Raw genomic sequence first — 20,081 nt, 5'->3', positions numbered from 1 at the left:
GATAAACACCTCTCTTTGGCCAGGTCTACTTTCTTACACCTTTCTGAGGAGAAGAAATGGAGAAGGCTATTTATTATGTGTTGGGATGAAGGTAGGGAATGTTTTCCACCATTAAAAAAAAATAAAAATCTAGAATTTATGGGAGTTTGAAAAGCAATTTCCTTTTAAGGTGCAAATTCCTAATTTGCCACATAAAAGTACAGGAATTAGGTGCTAAATCCTTCTTTGCCAGTGAGACCTGTGAAAGGAGGTATGAAAAAAGAGTTACTGTTAGGTTCCTATTCATGTCTCCTGAAAGCCAATGTATGCAAAAGTGCACTGAAACAGCCCTGATTTTTTCAAAGCCTTCCTGCCATCCTGACTGACTTTTAAAAAATGAACCCTTGTCTGGCTTCATTTGTGTGGTGGGTTCTGATTTTGTTCTGTCTGTACTGTATCACTTTTCTCTCCTCACCATTAATCTTCCATGAATGTTCCCCAGGGCACAGTTCTCTCTTTTCTGCATGGAGAGTTTCTATTGAAATTAATGGACGTTCTTCTCGTGGGTGGAGGGAAGAATACTCCCTTATATCAGCCCTGCTGCAAAAGAAGATTATTCATTGAAAGGAAGCGTTAGTCTCACTCCTGAAAGCCCAAGGTCTAGTAAGGCAGATTATAGTGGGAGATCCCAACAGAAGGTCTGGAACAGAAGTGAGAACTACTCGTGCAATAGGAAAACAAAAGCCAGAACAGACGACTTTTTAAATGTTGGATAAAACCACCATGGAATGTCAGTGGTGGTACTCTGTTATGAAGCATACTGTCCCAAACCTAGTTTTAGGGCAGATCCATGCAGTGGAATACTGTGCAGTGAAGCTATGCACAAGTGACCTGCAGAACCAGGCATGGTCACTTTGCCTCTGCAAAGAGGTATTGCATTTTGGCCAGGGATGCTGGGCCACGCAAATAAGGGTGCACTGTGCTGTGCAGATATATCACCTCATTTGGAACTTGGGCTTGGGAGCTTGGGCATCCCTAACACAGTTGTGCATTGCACAATATAGACAAGCTAGTCAGTCTCATTCTCCTTAGAGGCTTAAATGGAAAAGTCTTATGTTCCCTCACAGAGAACCCTTTAATGAATTAAAGAGGGTGCTGACAACCTTCAAGTCGAACTGCATAAATTCTCATAAGAAAGATAGTAGGTGCAATGTGAGGTCTTGAAGCAGGCAAACGACCTTTTAAAAAACACTATAATATCTAAATTTAGTACACCAAACATAGTATATTTAAGTAGGCTATGGGAAGGCAAATACACTTCAGGAACAGCCCAAAGCAGTTTATGTTACAATAATGGTACTGTCATGTTTTGGATAGATCATTACTGTAGACACTATAATCTAGGGTTAGGAGATAGAATTTAATTATACAGAGAAGAAAGTTAAATAAAGAACAAAAATCACTCTAAGGAAACTTTACATGAATGTGTTGGATTACTCCAATCTTTTTAATTCTTTGAGGTATTTCATAAGAAGTCCTGCTTGCAAGGTTGACTCCTTCTACCATTCCTGTTTACTTCTCGTGATGCTTTGTTCCATGAAGGAAAGAGTGTTAAAAGTTGGCGAACTGCAGTGGTGGACAGAAAGGGATTTCTTCTGTGCTTACGGTTTGTTAAACCTTGATTGTTGTATATTAGCATGTTAGTTATCCTTGGATTTATGTTTTGGCAACCAATGTGCTTTTAAATGTTTAAATTTGATTTAACTGTCTCTGCTAAAGCTCTGCTGTTCACTTGTGCATATTTGTACTTTGGTTGAAGATTCTATCTATCTATCTATCTATCTATCTATCTATCAATTTATCTATCTATCTATCTATCTATCTATCTATCTATCTATCTATCTATCTAATTACTTTAAACAGTGCTCTATCTGCTCTTTCCACCAAACCTGGAATGCTCGCTTTAAGATTAGCCTTGTCAAATTTACTTAAAGCAACCAGGCAAATACATACAACTAATTTTATTGTAGGCAAAATTAACTAATGCTCTTTTTCATGGTGAGATGCTGTAATGATTTTATATAGCAGTCAAACTATTTAAATACTAATGCTGCCTTCATGCTGTAATCACCATTCAAGTCAGATGTCATTTTTAGTAGCCAATAGGGAATTCCATCCCTTAATTATTCTTCAATACACAAACCAAGCATTCTTTAATTGGTGTAAATTGAACAGTGTTCCAAGGCAAACAAGGAGAGGACAAACTAATCAATGATTCTGTGCATGTCTATTGGAAAGCTATTGCCATTAGATCAGGTAACAAATCCTCAGCTCTGTTAGCTTCAGAGGAATGGTGTGGGGAAAATACTGCTAATGCTACTGCTTGCTACGAGTGAGCAAAGGAAAGCGTGTAGAAAAATCCTACAGCAGAACATCAGCTTCTCTTGAAAGTGCTCATGGAAATTTAAGATTTGAAGATACTCTTACTTCAGAGTCCCCAGCCATATGTTTTGATGGGAGTTTGTCTGGAAACAATGTGTTTTTATCCTTTCTTGCCTCTAGTCCTGTGGTCTGTTCTTTATTTTTCTCTTCTAAACAAATAACTCTTGAATGATAACATAACTTTTTACAACTTGCCAGGAAATTTTTGGTGAATTTTTTGTCTCTTTCAAGCTATGCTCCATACATTCAGCTGTATTCACTACTGCAGCACGGCATAAATTGAGTGGTTCTCCTGTCTTTTTGGTTTTTTTTAATGTGATTTGGGATAAAGGTGCTGTATTTAAGAAACAAGTGAAAAATTTGTCTCATAAATGTGTCATACTCACTTTTCATTCTTGCCTCTTTTTATCAGTTTTCTAAAACTGATTATTTATCACTGGAGAAAGAAGGAGAAAAAAAATTAAAAGGCCCATTACAAACCTCTGGCCCAGATCTGCCAGTCTTACAATTTTAGTTACTGTGGAAAGTGAAACTGTTTTGGAAAGAAATACACTGGCTGTGGATGTTCACTTTTTAGTCTATTTGTTTTTGATATAACATGCTATTTGCTGTTTAAGGACCTTTCATGTTGGTTTAAATTGAAGCTTTTAAAACCAGTCTAGCATAAAAAGCTCTAAGTGACATAGACTGGGTAGAGAAACACAGGATCTTCTACAGACAGCTTTTGTTCAGCATATTACAGTTGAAAGAAGTGTAGAGAAGGCTCAGTAGATAGCCCACCTTAAAGGAAGAGGAATTCTAATTTCCACACATCCTAATTGAAGTCTCAGTACTTCCTTCTCTGTACCATACCCCTCAGGGCTGGCTTGAGGTTTTGCTGTGAAGCCAGATGTGTGGGGCCTGAGGCACTTTGTAATGGTGCCTGCAGCTTAGGAGTGTGTGATTTGGTTTTGGTGTGGGGTTTTTTTGGTTCCCCCCCGATTTATACTCTCTAGCTGGTTCAGTTATCATGGGTGGCTGTCTTGGACAGTAAGGAAGAATGCAGCAGTACGGTAAATCACTCTCAAGATTTCATACCTTGATGTTTGCTATGAGAATGAAGATGTTGCAGTATTTGTTTTCTGAGGGGAAGGGAGATCTTCCCTCTGCCTCCTTTCCCAAATAAATGTGTGTGATTTCCAGGTAATTAGTTCCCCTCCGTGTCTCTATTCTTTCTGCTTTGCTGGTTGGCTCTTGTATGTAAACTATTTCTCAAAAAAGTAAAATGTCCTACCTGATTGAGGGCATCTTCAGTCTGCTACTCTTTAGTATCTTCAGTGTGAGCTATAAAAGCGATGCTGATTCCAGCAAGTAGTCATGACAATTAGAGTGGGGGTTTTGGAGTACTCAAAGGGATTTTCGAGAGTGATAAGATGCCCCTTTGCTCCTCACTCTACTAAGACCACGATCTGAAAAGCAGGGGATACTTTGGAATTTGCGTCTGCTCTTCCTTGCTTTGGAGATTTGGACTCTGAAACAAAAGGATGTGAAGTGCCTGGGGCCCAAGAGACGCAAAGAAAGCTTGTGGGACCACTTTGGGATGACACCAGACAGTGTCTGCCACATAATGCAGAATAAGGACCTTTTACATTACTGTACTCTGCCAAAGAGCAAACTTTATCAAAGAAAAATGTTAGATAAAATGGTTTTTAAAAGAATTTATCAAATCAAAGTGTTTTGTAGAGCTTGTGAACGACACTTATTTTAAAAAGACAGTTTTAACGCTGTTTATGTATGCAGGATCAAGTCTTACTGGAGTTGAAACAACACAGGAAAGGAATCAGGCCAACTTCAAAGCTACTCTTGAGGTCCAAATGACACCACTGGGAGGATTTAGAGAAGCAAGTTTACCTGTAGCCTTAAGTGAAATATGATTTGGACTATGAGAAATGGCAAAAATTTGTCATCTGATATTTACATAAAACTAAGCAAGGCATTTTTATTTTGGTTTCTTGTTCAAAGAAAAGCTCCAGATTGCTGGGAGAGGTTCAGTAGAATAATTTCTTAATCACCTTTATATTCTTAGGCATATCTGGCCTTCAAAGTCCATATTAAAACTCCCCACTGATTTCCTTGGGATTATGCCCTTCAGAATGGATGACAGGAGGAACAAATACTTGCCAGGCCTGAGCCATTGCCTGGCAATCCCAAGGGAAATGCCCCTCTGATCCCCACAGGCAATCCTCAGACACCATTTTACAGGATAAGGAAAATGCTGCTGTTCCCTAGGATGACAGAAAGAGAGAAAGACAGACTTTGTGAGGTGGGATGTGTCACTCCCTGTTTTAGACAAAGAGAGAACGATAGCACACAAGCATCCAAGGGAAAGGAAGCCAGCAGAAGGCTTTTTAAAAGCAGCTAGAATAATTGGGGTTGCTTCAACGTAAACAGATACAAATGCATTAATGAAATATCTTTAAATGTCCTAATTTTAGAGTGTGACGATATTTCCAGAGATCATTCTGTTTGAAAGATTTGTGTTTTAAACAACACGACCTATGAGACATTTATTAGTTTTGTTGTGTGGTTGTTTTTTGTATGGGCTTTTTTTTTGGTGTGTTTTATCTTGTTTTTTAATTTAAAAGTGAAGTGCTCTGTTGATGTGAATTCAGCTTATGTATTTTGGTCAAATAAACAGATCCTATCTGGAAGAAATAATCATTCTCACTTAAACTTGCATTGTTTCAGTTTCATTCTGCATATCTTTACCTAATTGCTCTCATATCATCATTGAGACAGAATCTGAGATTACTTTGACTTATGCCACTCTGCTTTGTCACAGTTGTAGTGACTGATCTAAAAAGCTGGTGAATAAACATCAGGTTCCATGATGGATTTCTGGCATACCAACTTATTTTATTTTATTGAGTTTAATGCCAGCTTACAGATCACTGAAAGCTTTTAACAATTATTATTACTGTATTGAAAAAAAAAATGCAATGAGCTCACTTTTGGTCATGCAGACCATTCTATCTGTCCTACTTCTACAGGTAAATCGCATTTGCTCTCATTCATAATGGCACCTATGCTGGACATTCATTGTATATTTCTCACTGAAGATAAATTTAGTAGTTTATTTTACACTACCACAAAAGCAGGAGTTCCATCACTGTCTTGAAGTCAGTTAAAAATATCAATGCAATAACTGCTAAGGGACTTTTTTATTTTTTCATGAGAAACTGTAGTCACATTTTTTTTGAAAGTAGTTTGCCCAGCCAATTCTCAAAGCTCTTCAGTGAAAGGGATTCCAAACTATACACAGACAATCCCTTCCACAGCTTCGATGTCTTCACTGTCAGAAAGGTTTTGCCACCTGACCTGAATATCTCGTTTCAATGTAAGGCTGCTACCTTCTGTCACATTGCTGTATACCTGAAACACAAACTTTTCCCTGTCTCTTTGCAGAAGGCTTTTTCAAATGTGAAGCCTGTTGTTTACATCCACTCATTCTCTTCTTCTTAAGATGAAATCACCCCAGTTCAAGTTTTCTTGCAAGTTACATTTCTGATCTTTCACATTCCTCTCCTTCAGACAGTCTTGAAGGCAGCTGCATCTTTCTTGAAATGTGGAGCAACACAAATACAGTCTGTATCTTACAAGAATACTTCTGTCTGCAGATCTCCCAACAGCTTAGCTCGCTTGTATCCAATTACATTTCTGTTTTTCTCTCCCACAGCTCAGGGGAAAAAGAAAGAAGTTCTCTTTCATTCAAAATGAAGCTTCAGCATTGTGTCACCCTCTCTCACCTCCTGAAACCTCAGAAGTACTTCAGGTTCTGCCTAAGATGGAAAGATGGTCCTGGGTGTAACCCTTCAGGGGAGATTACAAACCCAAGCTTTGTCTCTGTAGGTGAGATACAGAATTTTAACCCCACACATTTCTCCTTTAATTTCTCCTTCTGAAATTAAAGAGCCTTATTCAGTATTACTAAGGTTGGAAGAGACCTGAAAGATCATCAAGTCCAACCTGTCACCACAGACCTCATGACTAGAGTAAGGAGGACACTAGTGCCCACTGCAGGCTTGAACTCACAACCTTCCCATTAAGGGTCTTATGTGCCTTAAAATGGCAATGTTTAGTTTTAACCTTCTTCTGAATATTTTTGGGTGTAATTATTTGCATTAATAATTCAATAAACAGTGAAGTAAAGGTTACAATTTTGGACATCATCATCATAATAATAGTAATAAAAAAATAAGACAATCTCTTTTGACTTTTAATTTCCTTTATAATTCTCCCCTCCAAAACGGCTTGCATAGCTAAGCACAAAACCCATGGCTTCCCATGATTGTTTAAAACTTCATCTTAAGGTCAATACAAATTTTGTAAAAAAGTTCTCACCCAATTCTAGAGTGGATGCTTTCATTGCTGACTTGGATTGATTAAGCAAATAAACTGCCAGAAAATTCCTCTAGAAATCTATGTCACATATATGAATTTCTTCAGATTTTCACAGTATCACAGTATAACTAAGGTTGGAAGAGACCCCAAGGATCATCGAGTCCAACCTGTCCCAACAGACCTCACAACTAGACCATGGCACCAAGTGCCACGTCCAATCTCCCCTTGAACACCTCCAGGGACGGCGACTCCACCACCTCCCTGGGCAGCACATTCCAATGACGAATGACTCGCTCAGTGAAGAACTTTTTCCTCACCTCGAGTCTAAACCTCCCCTGGCACAGCTTGAGACTGTGTCCCCTTGTTCTGGTGCTGGTTGCCTGGGAGAAGAGACCAACCCCTTCCTGTCTACAACCACCTTTCAGGTAGTTGTAGAGGGCAATGAGGTCAGGCTAGCTGTCTAGGTGTGTTTACAGTGGTGTGTTTTGAATATTTTCTAAAAAAAATGGCAATATTTTATAGAAAAGTTAGACTTTAAGGGGGACTTCCTTAAACTCAGCAGAAAACTCTTTCGAGCTTCTCTTGGACAGGGCTGAGCTTTTAATCTGTGTTTGATTAAAAATAAAGTTCCCAAGGTAGGTTTCTTTGCACCACACTTGTAGCAATATTAAACACGTTTTTCTTTCTGACATATCCTGCTTTCTTAGACTTCTGACTTTGCTGCCATGGTCTGCTTCTAGTCCTCTAATTTGTCTTTCTGTTTCTCTTTCTAATTCTTGGCTCTGCAGAGGGACCTCGACCAACTGGACAGATGGGCAGAGTCTAATGGCATGGCATTTAACAAGTCCAAGTGCCGGGTGCTGCACTTTGGCCACGGCAACCCCATGCAGAGCTACAGGCTGGGGTCAGAGTGGCTGGAGAGCTGCCAAACAGAGGGGGACCTGGGGGTGCTGATTGACACCCGCCTAAACATGAGCCAGCAGTGTGCCCAGGTGGCCAAGAGGGCCAACGGCATCCTGGCCTGTATTAGGAATAGTGTGGCCAGCAGGAGCAGGGAGGTCATTGTGTCCCTGGACTCTGCATTGGTTAGGCCACACCTTGAGTACTGTGTCCAGTTCTGGGCCCATCAGTTTAAGAAGGACATCAAGACACTTGAACATGTCCAGAGAAGGGCAACAAGGCTGGGGAGAGGCCTTGAGCACAAGCCCTATGAGGAGAGGCTGAGGGAGCTGGGATTGTTTAGTCTGGAGAAGAGAAGGATCAGGGGTGACCTCATTGCCCTCTACAACTACCTGAAAGGTGGTTGTAGACAGGAAGGGGTTGGTCTCTTCTCCCAGGCAACCAGCACCAGAACAAGGGGACACAGTCTCAAGCTGTGCCAGGGGAGGTTTAGACTCGAGGTGAGGAAAAAGTTCTTCACTGAGCGAGTTGTTCGTCATTGGAATGTGCTGCCCAGGGAGGTGGTGGAGTCACCGTCCCTGGAGGTGTTCAAGGGGAGATTGGACGTGGCACTTGGTGCCATGGTCTAGTTGTGAGGTCTGTTGGGACAGGTTGGACTTGATGATCCTTGGGGTCTCTTCCAACCTCAGTTATACTGTGATACTGTGATACTGTGATACTGTGAAATATTTTGCAGCATAATTGTGAACATCTCTCTCTCTTTCTCTCAATGAGTAGTTAGTCATTACTTTGCTGTTTCCTTATTCCATTAAATTTCACTACACATGATCAGTTCTAAACAAATATTTGCAGTCAATATTTGCTAAAAAAGTCCAACTCAACATAGTAAATAAAGCATTAGAAAATATAATTTTGTTCCTTTAACCAGCTAAATCCATTAAGACTTCCAACACAAGTAAAACCTAAAGACAAAGGGAATTTCTTAAAACATGAAGGCCTGTAGCACATTTGCATTTTTAAATTAATTGCTGACCTAATTATTTGTCAGTAGTAGGATAAGTTAATCAAATATAACTTACAGTAGAGCTTCTAAACACCCACAGGGTTTTCTTCCCCAGAGTAAATTGTCATAGTGGTCCAGTTTGACAATACATTCTCACTGTCATCTTGTGACCAAAGGAAGACTATCTGGGAAATGGTACCATATGGAGACACAAGAGAGAATGAAATACTTAGAACTCCTGTACAAAGGCATGATAAGCTAAAAATCACCAGAGGAAGTCAGAAGCAAAGAAGCTTTGAAAAAAGAGAAATACCCACCTTACAAATCCATTTAGATTTATTTTTATACTGTGTCAAATTTGGACTAAAATACTCTGATATTAAATATGCATATAAAATAGAAAATGAACATATTGCATAATGTTTCTAGGCTGAACATGAGCCTGCAGTGTGCCCAGGCAGCCAGGAGGGCCAATGGCATCCTGGCCTGCATCAGGAACAGTGTGGCCAGCAGGAGCAGGGAGGTCATTCTGCCCCTGTACTCTGCACTGGTTAGGCCACACCTCAAGTACTGTGTCCAGTTCTGGGCCCCTCAGGTTAGGAAGGAGGTTGACTTGCTGGAGCGTGTCCAGAGAAGGGCAACAAGATTGGTGAGGGGCTTGGAGCACAAGCCCTATGAGGAGAGACTGAGGGAGCTGGGGTTGCTTAGCCTGGAGAGGAGGAGACTCAGGGGTGACCTTATTGCTCTCTACAACTACCTGAAGGGGGGTTGTAGTGAGGCGGAGGTTGGTCTCTTTTCCCAGGCAACCAGTACCAGAACAAGAGGACACAGTCTCAGGCTGCGTCAGGGGAGGTTTAGGCTGGAGGTTAGGAGGAAGTTTTACACAGAGAGAGTGATTGCCCACTGGAATGGGCTGCCTGAGGAGGTGGTGGGGTCGCCGTCGCTGGGGGTGTTCAGGGTGAGGCTTGACAGGATGCTTGGTTGCATGGTTTAGTTGATTGGGTGGTGTTGGATGATAGGTTGGACATGATGATCTCAAAGGTCTCTTCCAACTTGGTCTATTCTATTCTATTCTATTCTATTCTATTCTATTCTATTCTATTCTATTCTATTCTATTCATATCTGTGGATCTGCATTCCTTGCTTAGTGTCCATTTGATGGAAAGGGCGGTATTTACTAGGACCTCTTCTTCTTCATCTTAGGGAAAATGACCGGGATAACCACAAATAACATGTTGCAACGAACCACTTGATGACCTGAGACTAAGGATGAACAATTTTATTTCAAAACTTACTTGAAAACAAATTCTGATGAAACCATCAGGTAATGTGACCAATGCATTATAGTCTAAAGGCATGCCAAGGTATGGGAGGTAGAAATACCTCATCAGTAGTAGCATGAACTACTTCATCGCTTCTCTTATTACAGTACTGCTTCTCTCCTGTCATCTGCTGGCAATGGCAACCCACAGTAAAAGATGTTTTTCTGATCATTTTGCACTCATTAAATACAGCTGTCACAATAGCGGATGCAAGAATGCATACAAAACTTTTATGCCACGTCAAAATAAAGCAGAAACATTTTAAAAAGATCTGAAACCTTTGAAGCCTTTTCTTGGGAAATATTGAAATATTGCTTTTTGTTGTTGTTGTTGTTGTTGTTCTCAACAACTGAAATTGTTCCACAGCGACACGCATTAAAACTCACTGCGGAACAAAACATCATCCATCAAAATTAAAGAAAAAGGAAAAAGGGGAAAAAAAAAAAGAGAGAAAAAAAAGCAAGCTCGATCTTTCAGAAGCACAAAGTGTTTGGTTTCTGAGAGTCTGAAGTTCTGGTTCATCACCTGATTTCTGGGGCTGAACACATATTGTGTTCCATGATCTCAAGGGAGCTGACATTTACTTCTGGACCATGGATGAAATCTGCCCCATAAAGCTTCCAGCTGAGCAAAAACATCTTCCCAAAGTTGCCCGTTCTTAGAAACTGCTCCCTTTCAGGCTAAGCAGCAGTAAATTCTGTGTTTGTTTGACATTGTTGCCAGAAAAAAATATTTAGAAGGCCAGCCTGAGTGACCCCAAAAGCCGTTCCATAACTGGTGTGAACAGAGAATCCCCTGTGGGTCTCGTTAGTTAATATTCTAGTTTGCATGCAATTGTGTTTATAAGACTTGTAACATCCAGGGTGACCCTCTCCAGGCTTTGGTCTCCCTGAGCTGGAAGGAAGAATTTGCACATATCTTGCACCTCTTTATTTCAGGATCGCATGATTATTTTTGAAAACGTGTTTAACTGTGAAGCATCTCCTTGAGCTGATTACTATCCTGAAACTTTGAAGCAGATATAGGTTTTCAAAGATGAGGATTTTTCAAATGACACCCACCTTGTGAGTAAAATAGCTACATGTGAGGAAAACAAGATATTCTGGATGCCTGATCTTAAGCTTTAATCAAGAGACTTCTTCAATGACTGGACCACACAGGTATAAACCTACTGCTTCTATTACTTTATTTTTTTTCATTATTATAATTTAGCAAAAATGTCATGAGCTCCATTCCATGTCCCATGTGCAAGTGCATGTGTATATAGCATGTGTATATATGCATCTATGTGTGCCAGAACATACCATTACTATACGCCTAAAACGGTCTTCATGCTCACAATCCTGTCCTAACCTTTGAGGCCCTCAAAAGCTGTCTGGGCTGGAGCAGCCCCAAACTGTTTCATTTCCTCTTTAAAGTGCAAGCAGGTGATGGCTAAAGGGAGGCAACTTCTAGCATCTGTGCACCTGGCACCTGTGCAATGCAAACTGCTCTCATTACGGGAAGCTAAGTGAGTCTCAGTGAGATATGGTGACACTAGAACTGTTGTATGGAGATACACAGCTGTCTCTGACTTGCTTTTTCCTGATGCAACTGTTTCCTGCTGCCTTCTCTTTTTGATTACCTTGTGCATTGTCCTTTCATCTTTCATGAAGTGAAAGAAAGGAAATTGTGTCCTCAGCTTTGGGAAAAGGAGGAAGACTACTGTGTCCAGTTCTGGGCCCCTCAGTTTAAGAAGGAGGTCGAGACACTTGAACGTGTCCAGAGAAGGGCAACAAGGCTGGGGAGAGGCCTTGAGCACAGCCCTATGAGGAGAGGCTGAGGGAGCTGGGATTGTTTAGCCTGGAGAAGAGGAGGCTCAGGGGTGACCTCATTGGCCTCTACAACTTCCTGAAAGGTGGTTGTAGCCAGGAAGGGGTTGGTCTCTTCTCTCTAGCAACCAGCACCAGAACAAGGGGACACAGCCTCAAGCTGCGCCAGGGGAAGTTTAGGCTTGAGGTGAGGAGAAAGTTCTTCACGGAGAGAGTCATTAGCCATTGGAATGTGCTGCCCAGGGAGGTGGTGGAGTCACCATCCCTGGAGGTGTTCAAGAGGGGATTGGACATGGCACTTGGTGCCATGGTCTAGTTATGAGGTCTGTGGAGACAGGTTGGACTCGATGATCTTTGAGGTCTCTTCCAACCCTAGTGATACTGTGATACTGTGATACTGGTACTGTAAAGACTGCATGAATCTTGCTCCAAGAGTGTACTCACCTAGAGGGGCAGTTTTCATTCATTGGTGTAGTGAAGGAATGATGGAATTTTTAGGTGAAAAAGTTGACATTGGTAAGAATGTACCTGAGCTCTCATTTACCATTACTGACTATTGCTACCAGACCTGTCTCAGTCTATTCTAGGCTAGCATCTGTCTCCTGGGTTGCAAAAAACTTGACTGGGCATAAACCTGATTCAGGGAACTATTGTAATTCTAGCTATGGCTGTAGGGTCAAGTCACTTTAGAATTTAACTGCATGGGGATTAATCATGGGGGAGTGAGCAGCAGGAGGAAATACAGCCGGAAGAAATCACAGCACATAGGTTGTGGATAACTATGAACAGAAATTTAAGGTAAAGATAAAAAAACTGGCATGCTGTAGAAAGAAGGAAGATGTGAGAGAGAATTCAGTTAAAAGGCACAAGTAGTGAAAGAGAGAGAAGAACAGAGGAAAAGTAGAAACATGATAAATGTGAGAAAGGGAGGGAAGAATGCAGCAGAGAGAAGGAAAAAAGTTCCTGTGGCAGAATACAAGGCAGAGAGGAAAAGGAGTGCTAGAAGCATAGAAGGAAAAGAGGGATGTTGCCCTTTGTGCCCTTAATAATGAAGGGCAGCGTGTGAAGTGGGAAACCTTTATGAATGTGGCAATTTTAGGCTGATGCCTGGGAAATTTTCCACAGATCTTGAGTAGAAAGTGGTAGAATGTAAATAAATTACCATTGGCTGGAAAGGGAAAATAGTGATAAGGTCTAAATAATCCCATTGGTCTGATGACTAACAAGGTTAGTTGTATGAACTATTCTGTCTCTTTTCTCTGCTCTTTGCTCTAGCTGATAGTAGCTGGTGGACTTTTCTTGGCTGTTGCTGACCTTGGCTGCATTCTTCTTGCAGCTGAGTAACTAATAAGCTACTCTCTGTTTTTCTCTTTTCCCTTGTATTGGGGGGAAGTTGACGGAGATGAGGGGAGCAATTGGCAGCCCCTGTTTTTTTCCAGGGGTCCTTGTGTTGTTTATGAATTGTAAATATTGTATATTTTGTACATATTCATTGCATTTCATATTTCCAGATTTTAGTTTGCTTGTAAATATAGCTTCATTTGCTTCCATCCCAATCTGAGCTGGTGTGGCAATTTTATTTTGGGGGGTAATTCTCCAAATCAGTTGTGGGGTAATTTCAACCCACCACAATGGAAAAAGTTGAGATGAAGATGGCAGAAGCACGAAACAGTGGAAAACCCCCAATAATATTTTTTATAAACACATGGTGACCACAGCAGGCACAGAGGCTGGTTGAAGATCCAGTGAGATGTCTATACTTCCATGTTCCAGGTAAGGAATGTGGAGTGGACAGAGGCCCATTCTTCCACTGAATGGGCCTGGAGGCTTAATTCTCTGCTGATCACCCATCAAACGGCATAAGTGATTGTGCAGCTGATAAAGGAACAAGGGCTTGACCACAGTTGCACTCTCTGTGCTCTGCACAGTAGTAGATACAAGGTATAAATATCACCCTGATTTCATATCTAAAGTAAGGATGAGAGGAGAATTTCAACATCAAAAAGCAGGGACAGATAGATGGTTTTGCCCTCCTTGCTCAGCTAGAAGGGACACCTTTTGGTAAGATTCATGATCTTGGCTATGCTGAGTACTTCCCCAGGAGATTAAGTTTGAGATTGCAAGAATATTTCAGAGCTATAGAGCTATTTTGCTGTTTAGTGCATTTATCACTGGCAATTTTATAGAATCTGTTTATGCTGCATGTAAATAAACTGTACTATTTTGTGCACCTGACTCTGTCTTTTGAATGCTGCTGGACCTACAGCAGACAGGCTGTTCATGTATCTGGTGTCGGGCCTATAGTCATGGCTATAATTGGCATATCTATTAAGGGATAAATCCAGCTGCCCCATCCCCTCTAATCTCTGAGGAACAGCTAGATTGCAAGGGGATTCATCCCTTAACAAATTTCTTCTTTACTAAATGCAACAGAAGGGGAGATAAAAAACGCATGAAACATTCACAAACAGCATCCAACTCCCCTTGCATGAATTCCCTTGCATACATCTTCCCACCAGCCTGCAGAGTGTGACTTTGCTCTCAATGCCAGAGCACTACTGCTGGCTTTGGGCCAGCCAGGACACCCCACTGATGTCCTAGCTCCTGGCCCTCCCTTCTGGGACCTGTGGTGCTCACTACTGGCACGTGATGACAGGTCAGTATACTTCAATGCCTGGCCGGAACCTGTTTTACGGCTTTCAAAAGTAATTTTCACACTGGTCTGTAATCTCAAAATCTGCCTGACATGGTACAGTATAATCCCAGCTCAATTTTAAAGGTCAAGTTCTGCAGGTTTTGCTCAGTTTTGACTTATTCACACCTTCCAGAAACTTAAAAAAACCCCCACACCACGACCTAGATAAGGGAGGGCAGAACTGGGGCCACAGTCAGACTTCCAGTATAAAAAGTGACTTTATTTTCAGATACCTTCACTGTACCTGCTGAAAGGTTTCACTGCTCTGTTTCTTTCATTGAAAGCAAGTTCTGTACATCAAATACATAAAAGATGTGACTTTTAATTCTTGCCATGTATTTTGGTAAGAGGAATTAAATGTCAAAACACAAAAGCAATTACATACTTAATGGTAAAAAACATATAATCAAGGTGGTTTTTTTTTTTATTTTCAAATTGCAGGGATTGAAATAAAAGGGCAGGAGGGTCTGGCTTTGACATTACATGAGCCAGAAAGGCACATTTGTATCCTTTTGTACCTTTTACAAAATGAATATGGCTGTAATCAGACCCATTCATTTTGAGAAGGAGATTGTGCTTTAGATCTGTGGTGTATTTGTGAGGGTGTTGAGAAAGTATCTAAGTAAAATGTGCCATAGGAAATCAGCTCTGGGGAAATGCAGTTATTCTTCATGATGATATACAACTAGCTGGGCATAACACTCGGGGTGAAACAAAGCCTGCTGGGATGGGAGAGTCATTGCTGCGTATTTTACCTGCCATCATGACAGCTAGGTAGGCAAATTTTTCTAGCTTGGGAAGCCCATGAGCTGCAAATTGCTGGAGGCTGGGAGAGTCGTCTAGAATATTCTGTTATGACATTGTTCTCTTCTGTAGCAAGCTACTTGTGGCCACTATTGGAGTTAAGAGCCTGGTTCTTAGATCTGCCCTTGTCAGGGCAATTTTTATGTTATGTTCCTCTATGTACCCAGCAAATTCAAAGGATGGAGAAAGCAAAGTCATGTTGCTGCCTCTATATTTCTATGATATTAGAAACTAGTGGCTAGCTGCTAGTGTATTTGTGCAATCCTTAATGCAGCAAATCACTGGTTCTACCACAGCGAACCACTGCTCCTAACACTAGGCTGATATGTACCTATTATATTACATGCAGGCAGCTATATAGGTCAGTGCACCACTTGTGGCAGCATGTCCCACAGTCCCAATGAGCTGGTCCTTCTGACTGGGCACAGAACAGTGCGCATCGTAGCTCTCTCTGGCTTGAGTTATGTGGATCTCCTTCCCAGAGACTGGGGATGATTGTTCCACGTTTTCAGGCTGATCTGTCATTTCTCTACCATAGATGCCTCCACAGCTGAGATAGACTGAAGGTGCAGAAATGGACTTCTATGAGCTTAGTGATAACATAGTCCTGGGATGGCACTTTTCCACTTCAGTGGTGGTTTATGAAGTAATAGAAGTTCTGGTAGTGACAAATCTTGCTACATTACTGCAATACAGCAATTGCTTACAGTCAGCATCAATCTCTGTGAATCAGTGGAGGAAATTCCTTTCTACTACTTCAAAACCTAGGAACATCTTAACCAGAAACATACCAGATGTAAGGTGTAGGATCATTCTTCTGTCCCACAGACTACTGCACTCAGATTGCTTTGGAGCAAGACCTGATTCTTACTTATGATAATACCGCATTCCTGAAGCTGTGCAAAAGGGATAAAAATTAATATCAATGTACCTGCCATGTCAGTAAAGTTATGCAGTTAAATGGCTTTGGCATGAGCTAGAAGAAAGCTCCGACAGTACAAATCTGAAAACACGACTGAAAATGCTCCAGAAAAGAAATCCAAGATGAATTACCTACCAGTTCACTGTTCTGTCATTCTAGATGGGAAATACTTCTGTGGAATGTGGTGATTTCCAGTACACGCAGAGTTGGAACCCTTCTGAAAGCTCATCCAAACAGCCAAGTTACAGGAAAGATTTCCTTTCTATGGCATTACACTGGTAACCTGTCTCAGACAACAAGTAGGTTATTTGCCATGGGGCTGGGCCGCCTAAGGCTCTGTTTCAGTGTAAGCTCTAATTCTTAACTTAAAAGAATAATTTTGGTGCATTTATTTCTCTGTAAAAAATTATGTATTTTCTCATTGCCTCATACAGTGGTAGCAGAAAGATTGAAAAAAACAACCTGCAACAAAACCAACAAAATAATAAAATTAATCAGTTGAGGAAGCACAATAACATTGGCCAGTTCACCAGGAGATCTACTACTTATTTATGCCATTTCATGTGTATAGAGGTCTTAAGACAAAAACAACCATAAAGATTTTAAGAGAATATTTTTTGGTGAATATTTTATGTCTAAGAGATGTAAAACATTTATTTTGTGTGCCCAACCACTATAGTATTTCTACATTTAGTTCTACCTTTAGTGGGTGTTATCTGCCAATGTATATTTTGGGGAGTTTGGAAATCTAATATTAAACTGTGGCATTTTTCACTTTCTGAAAAGAATGAGCTTTTGATAACAAGAGAGGTAAAAAAAAGACAGCTTGCTAAATGGTACTCACAGAGAAATGAGATTCTTCCAGGGAGAAAAAAAAGCCATCAAACATTTAAATCTTACTTGTGGAGCTACAATTTTACAGGGAAGAGAAAAAAAAGAACAAGAATGTGGAGAACTGTATCCCACCATGTCACCTTTCCATATAGTGAAATTAATGACTGGTATAGGAATTCTCTGAAACCCGATTTTTTTGATGGACATTGCTTTTCACACTTTTGCCATCATGGCATACGTTTTCCTGCCACATAACAGGCAGTAATTGTATGGATTTTCCCCTATCCATACTGAGGGAATATTTCCTTACTTGAGTGAAGGGGCCACAGACTACTAGTCAACCTAAAAAATCTGTTAGCATTACGTTACGTCATGTATAAAGAATTGGATCACTGCCTTGTTAGATCACCTTTATTTCTAGCTTGCTGAGTAAAAAGAGCATTTTTTGCAGCCTAGTTTGATAAGTAAAAGGTGTCTTTCTCACCTGCGTACACTTGGAATTGTCACTCTCATTCTTTGTTCCTTTGCGTGCAGTTGTTGTCAGCTCCTGAGTCACAGAACCACTTGCAGGAATGGCTCGGGAGAGTTTTGGAAGAAAGAAAAGGGGAAAAATGAGCTGCATTTTTATTTAACAGGAGAAGGAGAACATAAAGAAAAGAAAGGTGTTCTCAAGAATGTAGCCCACAGCCTTGTCAGGTAGCATTTCCTCAGATGTTTTTTTTTTCTCTCCCTTTCCCGCACCAAGATTTCTCTTCATCATTTTTTTAAACATCTCTTCTGGGACAGGGACATGAAAGTGAATTGTGGGTCAAAGGCAAGAATTAGGGGCTGCTGGGGCTGCTTTCTGATGGCTTTACTTTATCTTTGTGTCCAAGCTTTTGCCAGTCAGCAGGTACTGCAGGGTTATCCATTCCAGTCACATCATTTTCTGCCTGATGACAAGCATCACACCTTCATCCATCACATTTACATTTCAAACTGCCACACTGTTCTATTGATTAATTATTTAGCAGCTCTTGGCCACTTGTGAGTGTTTCTGCACTCATGTTTCACGGAGAAGGTCTGTTCTTTTTATTTATGTGCAGTTTTGTAAAACAAAAAAAATATGTAAAGCCTTTAACATACACACATCCTAATAACCTGTTCGTGCGTGCCAGTATATATGCATACATGTGTGCTTATCTACCTGTGGGTGTCCTCCTGCACTGGTGCAATTAGGTACAAACGGGGAGCAAAAGCAGGTAATCTGATCAATAAGCACATGCTTGCACTGATAATTGATTTCTGAGTTTTCAGAGCACTGAGCAGCAGATCAATGAGTCCTTGCAGGTGTGCTGGAGCTTGGAATTGCATCAGCTACATCACGCTCCCTACAGACTAGTGGGGAACACGCACATTGTCCTTTGGGCTCTGTCAATTTGAGCTGGAACAGGTGGAAGAGCTTTTGCAGGTGCTTGATAATGGCTATGTTTCTTCCACATCATAGGCAGGAAAGGGCAGCCTCTGGACAGGACAGAGGATCCAGTTGCACCTAGGGCTCTACTTGCCCCAGCAAACCACTTCATCTGTCTTTTCTTCAGTTCTTCTTTGGTGAAATAGAGAATTAGGATCTAGTCTTATAGACCTTTTGCATACTCTATTTTACCTGCAAAGTACCCTAAATCCATTGTAAGAATAAAATCTGTCTGGGTGAACTAGAAATGAAAAAAAAAAAGAAAAAAAAAAGGTTTGTTTAGAAATATTTGTTTGGAAGAGTAGTGTTTGGCTTTGGTTTTATCCCTGGGGTGCTCCTGAACACTCCATTTTGGCTGGATATTTCTCTGACCCACCAACACTTCCCACTCGTCAGCTCCCATGAGAGCAATCTGGAATTCCTTAGTGTACAGGTGGTGGTGTGCTCCAGACTACTCTCTGATATTCATAATTGATTGCCTAAATATAACCTGTTTGTGGAAGGAACAGCTGCATGAAGAGAGCAAGCTGAGGTATTCAGTGATGGAAAGAGGAATGTTTCCAGTAAAGCCTTTGAAAAAAAATGTGCTGGTGTTTGTGACATCATGTAGTTACGTTGGAGCAGTAAATGAGGTCATCTTGAATTCTAAAATAAAGTTAGACATTTGGATCTGTTTAAATGTTTTCCACTGTTTTCATTTTTTACAAATTTATTGTGGATATAACCCATCAAATGTAAACAGGGTGAGCCTTTTTCCTGCTATTAATTTTCAATAATTTCTGACTTATGCAAAGCCTATTAAAATCAAAGGGACTATGTACATCAACTGAATAGGCTCTGGATGAGACTCTTGAAGAGGAGGGACCACATGTTTCTTATTGCTCCATCTCTTGCATTTCTCTCTTCATCCTTCCAATTGTAAAAGAAAATGTAATGCCACTGACATTTTTAATGGATGGGATTTGTGTCAGAATTGAGCTCACTGTCTGAATGGTGTTAGGTTAAGATTGGTCAATAATTTTCTGTCTGAATTACTTCTCTTATTATCAAGTACATTGGAAACTTGTATAAGGCAAGGGAATATCCTGCATATATATTTACAGTAAAATATTATAGCAATCAGTCAATAAATCAAAACCATCTGTTTGGTCTATTAGGAATGTTACCACACTACTTAAAACACAGAGAATATCTGACTGGCTCCTTCCTGTGAAAAACAGTGAAATAAAAAATGAAATCAACCTCAGTCCTGAATTAGGATGGAGGATTTTGTTGTTCTATCAAACATAATCTCCATCTCTGACTACAGTTAAGGAAATATGTAAGGTGTGTCATTTTCTCATTTCTTCCCTTCCTTCCTCATTTAGTATCTTTCTGTCTCTCTCTCTTTTTGTTTTACAGAAACTTCCATGAAGTGCAATTTAATTCGCTGAGTTTTCCCATCTCTTTCCAAAATCTCTGCACCTCTGATATTCAGTGATATTTATGCTGAGAAAGACCAGATTATGTGGACAGACTCAATGTCAGGCAGACTGA

The sequence above is a fragment of the Dryobates pubescens genome, chromosome 7, assembly GCF_014839835.1.
Source record: "Dryobates pubescens isolate bDryPub1 chromosome 7, bDryPub1.pri, whole genome shotgun sequence".
NCBI classification, from domain to species: Eukaryota; Metazoa; Chordata; class Aves; order Piciformes; family Picidae; genus Dryobates; species Dryobates pubescens.
This window is presented reverse-complemented; position numbering follows the sequence as displayed.